The following is a 6,000-nucleotide window of genomic DNA, read 5'->3' as shown; positions in this document are numbered from 1 at the left end:
AACAATTCAACCCATCAGCGAGCGACAGGATACAGGAGGTGTGGCTAATCTCCCATTCCAGACAGATCGATACACATCGAACTGCCATTCACACCCCATTTTATTCAAGGAAGACCCAAGACAATGGCATGCAGTTTTGGCACGAAGATGAACGGACTATAAGAAAAAGTTGCAAAAACACACAAGGGTGTTGGAAGTTGGAGGGGTTAAAGGTTGGAGTTTGGAGGTTGGAGGTTGGAGTCAGCTTTTGCATTGAGTTGTAGAGTTGAGTTAAGAAGGTGGGAGTCAGTTTTCGTTGTGGTTGAGTTGAGTTAAAGGGGAGTTGAGTCAGCTCTTCACAGGGCCCTCGCTCTGGGAAAGGTGTGCTTAACCCCACCAGCTTTTTATTTAGGAGCCAAACGAGAGGCAAATAGAAGAAACCGACGCAACATCGAGGAGGAAAACCGAACCGACCAACAACGTAAAACCCACCCCAGAGGGACCCCGAGCTGAAATAAGTGCCCCCAGAACCCCGGAGTTGATAGGATTGTAAGTATAGCCCAAACCCCCTCACAGACTCAATTTAGGATAGGAATTGGTAAGAAGGGTGGAAGTGGGAGGTGGGGTTGTGTGAGGATGGAATGTTTCAACCTCTTATCTTCCCCTTTCCTGTTGCGAGAATTTTTCGTGTTGTTGAGTGAGATTGTGCCATTACTGCTATTTACGACCTCTTCCTATGCCCTCTATCTTTGTGTTTGCTATTTTAAATAAACAACATTAGCCATTTTGCACTCTTACCCACTGTGTCTGGTGCCTCGTTACTCATCCATCCTCATAAACCGCACGTACAGAACCTCAGGGGAGTGTGGATTCGAACCCACACCCCAAGCTCCCCTTGCAAGGCCCTCGTGAATGCTGTCAGCTCCAGGTGGGAGGATCTGACACGGGGTGGGCAGGGGAAACCTCCATCCCGTGCATATCGCAGGAATTGGTCCGAAATAGCCGACGTAGTCACATCGGCCTCCAATGAAACGCACACACCGGACCAGTGCCACAAACGGTGAAACAACCTACTGGCAGCTGCAAGAGTAGTTGAAATTTATATTTATGTATTATTTAATGATCTAAATAGTAACTAGAACCTGCAATGTTATTGGGTTACATTTAAACATAACTAAATTTTACGCAACCCAGCATAAAGTTAAATGTTCACTTGTTCACTTGTTATCATTACTTAACTGTTCCCTTTCCATTCTTTCTGAAATGGTCACTTGTTGTCATGACTGAAATGGTCACTTGTTAGCGTGACTGAAATGGTCACTTGTTAGCGTGACTGAAATGGTCACTTGCTGGCGTGAAGCGTGACTGAAATGGTCACTTGTTAGCGTGACTGAAATGATCACTTGTTATCATCACTGTAATGGTCACTTGTTGCCATCACTGAAATGGTCAATTGTTATCATAACTGAAATGGTCACTTGTTAGCGTGACTGAAATGGTCACTTGTTATCATCACTGAAATGGTCACTTGTTGTCAGCACTGAGATGGTCACTTGTTGTCATGACTGAAATGGTCACTTGTTGTTATGATTGAAATGGTCAATTGTTATCATAACTGAAATGGTCTCTTGTTAGCGTGACTGAAATGGTCACTTGTTATCATTATTTAAATGGCCACTTGTTCTGTAAAATGTTAATTTCTTCTTCTTGTAATGTTTTGGGGATTTTGAGGGAAGGGTGGGTTGGTGCGGGGGGTGGGGGTTTGGAGGGAGGGTGTTGTTCATTAGTTCTTTGTTAATAATAAAAAAAATGTTCTACAACTTTTGAACCTTCTCTCTTACTTAAGTTTTACAACGTACAGTTCTTCATGCAGATTTGTTTGTTTATTCTGTTTTCCCACAGAATATCATTAAATAACTTCACTATGTAAAAGCTATTTAATAAATAATTCCAATATATGCATAAAAAAGGTGATAATACCTATTTATATTCCCTGTCCCAAATTTCTGAGTGCAATTTGTATCAATTTTACTCTCTAAATAACTCAGAACAATTCTCCACCCTTCCTCAGAGGCTAAAAATGATGTCTGTAGTGCCCATTTCCCTCTCTAAGGCCTGAAAAAGCAACTATTTTTGAGCACTCTTTTCGGCCTTGCATCGGCCCAGCGAAGTGCATGCTAAGTGCTGAAACTTGGGATGGGCCTTGTGTGGGCGATCATTTGGGCGATCATCTCAGCGATCAAAGTGGAAACTTGGGGGCCTATTTTTCCGGCGATATTTTAGGCCTAGTTTCCACTTTTTGCTCAAAATGGGCGATAGAGGTCCATTTTGGGCCATAGATGGGTGATGTGAAGTGGAAAGTCTAGTCCTTAGTGTTTGAAGTGGCACTGATAGGCCCGATGATCACCTCCACAGCGCCAACAAGGTGTTAACTGCCTCGCATTAACGATTGATGGCGGACTCTAGGTCATCTGAGGTCGTGCAGCTGCTGGCGTTTACGTTCTGCTATATGCATTCCTGCTTGAAAACGACGTTACTTTGTGTACAGTACTAGCCGAAACCTCTTTATGCTGCAAAATTTGTTTGGTGTTATTGCTGGTGGATATAAATGCCAGGGCGCTCGTTATGGCTTTGCTCAGATTCGAGGTATCAACAGTCAATAGTTTGCAAAGGATAACCTCATGGCCATTGCCAAGCACAAAAAAGTCTCTTAGCATTTGTTCAAGGAATCCATTGAATTCGCAATGTCCTGCAAGGCAACTTAGTTCGGTGACGTAGCTCGCCACTTCTTGGCCTTCCGACCGTTGATATGTGTAGAACCAACACGGTCATGTATTCAACCAGCATTGTAACCCATGTATAATCTGACCTAAGTTGTACACTGTGAGAACAATGACCACTAGGTGGTGAACTTGTGGGAGACACTCCCAACCTGGACCTTCAGGTATAAAAGGGGAAGCTCCACCCACTTCCATCACTTGAGTGCTAAGGAATAAAGGACAGGTCACAGACTGACCTTCTCTCAAGCATGGGCCTCGTGTGCATTTATACTGTGTAGTAAGGACGTATCAATGGCGACAAGAAACTGGGATTTAAACCACGCGAGCATGGCCACTAGCAGAACAGACAAGATGTACTGTGTTAAGGAATGGTTGGGACAGAGATTCAACATTGTTAAAGCAGCACACAGTTCTCCAGGCAGACATGGGCAATCGGGCATGCCCCAACATGTAGTCTAACCCAGAGGGGGAGTTCGACAGAGACAATGGCAAGCTGAACGGCGATTCACGCCATTGCAAGGGATAATGCGGCCAGTAACACCTGTTAATGGCGCACTCAAGGATAGTCACAGGGGCAGTCAGGGACGATCGACTGGCAAGGGACCTTTTGTTTCCAACAACAGCTCATGTTGGAGGCGTGGAGGCACACACTCAGCCGGAGTTTGCAGAGATGAGCAAAATTGCAGAAATGAACGCTGGGGGAAATCGCTGGAAGCTGAAGTTCAGCGAGTTCATGTGGAGCACGTATACAGTTCATACACCAGAACGCCACCGATAATGATGAAAGTGCTCCTCAATGGCATCCCAGTATCAATGGAGCTAGACACGGGGGCCAGCCAGTTCCTGATGGGTATCAAACAGTTTGAAAATTTGTGGGTGTCCAAGGCCAGGAGGCCTAAATTATCGCCGGTTGACGCACAGCTATGGACATACACAAAGGAGATCATTCCGGTGCTAGGCAGCGCCACGATAGTCATGACCCACAAAGATTCGGAGAACAGGTTGCCACTCTGGGTCCCGCATTACTGGGGAGGAGTTGGCTTGCTGTCATGAACTGGAAATGGGGCAATGTCAATGCAATTTCTTCTGTGGAGCGAGTATCATGCTTACAGATCCTGGACAAATTTGACTCATTATTTCAACCCGGCATTGGCACTTTCATGGGGGCCAAGGTTGTAATTCACATAAACCCGGATGCCAAGCCAGTACACCACAAGGCCAGAGCGGTGCCGTACGTGATGCGGGAAAAGATAGAATGCAAATTGGACCGCCTGCTGAAGGAAGGCATCATCTCGCCAGTCGAATTCAGTGACTGGGCGAGCCCGATTGTGCCGGTGCTCAAGGCGGATGGGTCGGTCAGGATATGTGGTGATTACAAGGCCACCATCAATCGGGTGTCACTCCAAGACCAGTACCCGCTACCGAGAGCAGAGGACCTCTTTGCGACGCTATCCGGTAGCAAACTTTTTTCAAAATTGGACCTGACCTCAGCTTATATGACCCAGGAGCTGGCAAGTGAGTCGAAGAAGCTGACCACCATCACGACACACAAGAGGTTGTTGGAGTACAACAGATGTCCGTTCGGGATTCGCTCGGCCGCCACGATCTTCCAACGAAATATGGAAAGCCTCCTCAAGTCGATTCCAGGGACGGTGATTTTTCAGAACGACATCCTCATCATGGGTTATGATACTGAAGAACACCTCCACAACCTGGAGGAGGTGCTACGCAGACTGGACCGGGTAGGGCTGCGACTGAAAAAGGCGAAGTGCGTCTTCCAAGCTCCAGAGGTAGAATTCCTGGGGATGAGGGTAGCAGCAGACGGGATCAGACCTACTGCGTCCAAGACGGAAGCGATCCAGAGAGCACCCAGACCCCGTAACACAATGGAGCTGCGTTCGTTCCTGGGGTTCCTGAACTATTTTGGTAACTTTCTTCCCAAATTGAGCACGCTGCTTGAGCTGCTACACGTGCTCCTACGCAAAGGTTGCGAATGGGTCTGGGGGGACAGCCAGGAAAGGGCTTTTAATAAAGCACGCAATTTGTTATGTTCCAACAATCTGTTAACGCTGTATGACCCATGTAAGAAACTTGTGTTAACGTGCGATGTGTCGTCCTATGGTGTCGTGTGTGTGTTGCAACATGTCAATGCCAAGGTTCAGTTACAGCCGGTAGCTTATGCCTCAAGAAGTCTGTCCCAGGCAGAAAGGGGCTCCGGGATAGTAGAAAAGGAGGCGTTCGCATGTGTATATGCGGTAAAGAAAATGCACCAGTACCTGTTTGGCAGGAAATTTGAGCTGGAGACAGATCACAAACCCCTAACGTCCCTTTTGGCCGACAACAAGGCCATAAATGCAAACGCATCGGCCCGCATAGAGAGGTGGGCACTCACGTTAACCGTCTATGACTATACAATTTGGCACAGACCGGGCACCGAAAACTGTGCTGATGCACTCAGCAGGCTCCCACTAGCCACCACTGAGGGCGCTACCGAGCATGCTGCTGAGATGGTCATGGCTGTTGAAGCTTTCGGAAGCGAACGCTCACCCGTGATGGCCCGTTAGATTAAAGTCTGGACAAATAGAGACCCACTATTGTCTCTAGTCAAGAAACGTGTCCTGAATGGGGACTGGGCAGCCACACACAGGGCATGCCCTGAGGAATTTAAACCATTTCACAGGTGCAGGGATGAACTCTCGATTCAGGCCGATTGCCTACTGTGGGGAAACCGCGTAGTCATGCCCCAGATGGGCAGAGAGGTGTTCATCAGAGAACTCCACAATGAGCTCCCGGGCATTGTCATGATGAAGGCAATTGCCAGGTCACACGTTTGGTGGCCAGGGATAGACGCAGATCTGGAACTTTGTGTTCGCAGGTGCAACACATGTGCCCAGCTGGGCAATGCGCCCAGGGAAGCCCCCCTTAGCCCCTGCCCATGGCCCGCCAAGCCTTGGTCACGCATCCATGTGGACTACGCAGGTCCTTTCATGAGAAAAATGTTTTTGGTTGTAGTAGACGCCTACTCCAAATGGATCGAGTGTGACATTTTAAATTCAAGCACATCCTCTGCCACAGTAGAAAGTCTACGGGCAATGTTCGCTGCCCACGGTCTACCAGACATCTTGGTCAGCGACAATGGCCCATGTTTCACAAGCACTGAATTCCAGGACTTCATGGCAGGCAATGGAATTATCCATGTCAGAACGGCACCGCTCAAGCCGGCCACAAACGGCCAGGCAGA

The sequence above is a fragment of the Pristiophorus japonicus genome, chromosome 1 (genome assembly GCF_044704955.1).
Source record: "Pristiophorus japonicus isolate sPriJap1 chromosome 1, sPriJap1.hap1, whole genome shotgun sequence".
In the NCBI taxonomy this organism is placed as follows: Eukaryota; Metazoa; Chordata; class Chondrichthyes; family Pristiophoridae; genus Pristiophorus; species Pristiophorus japonicus.
The sequence above is the reverse complement of the archived record's forward strand: the minus strand, read 5'-3'. Positions refer to the sequence as shown.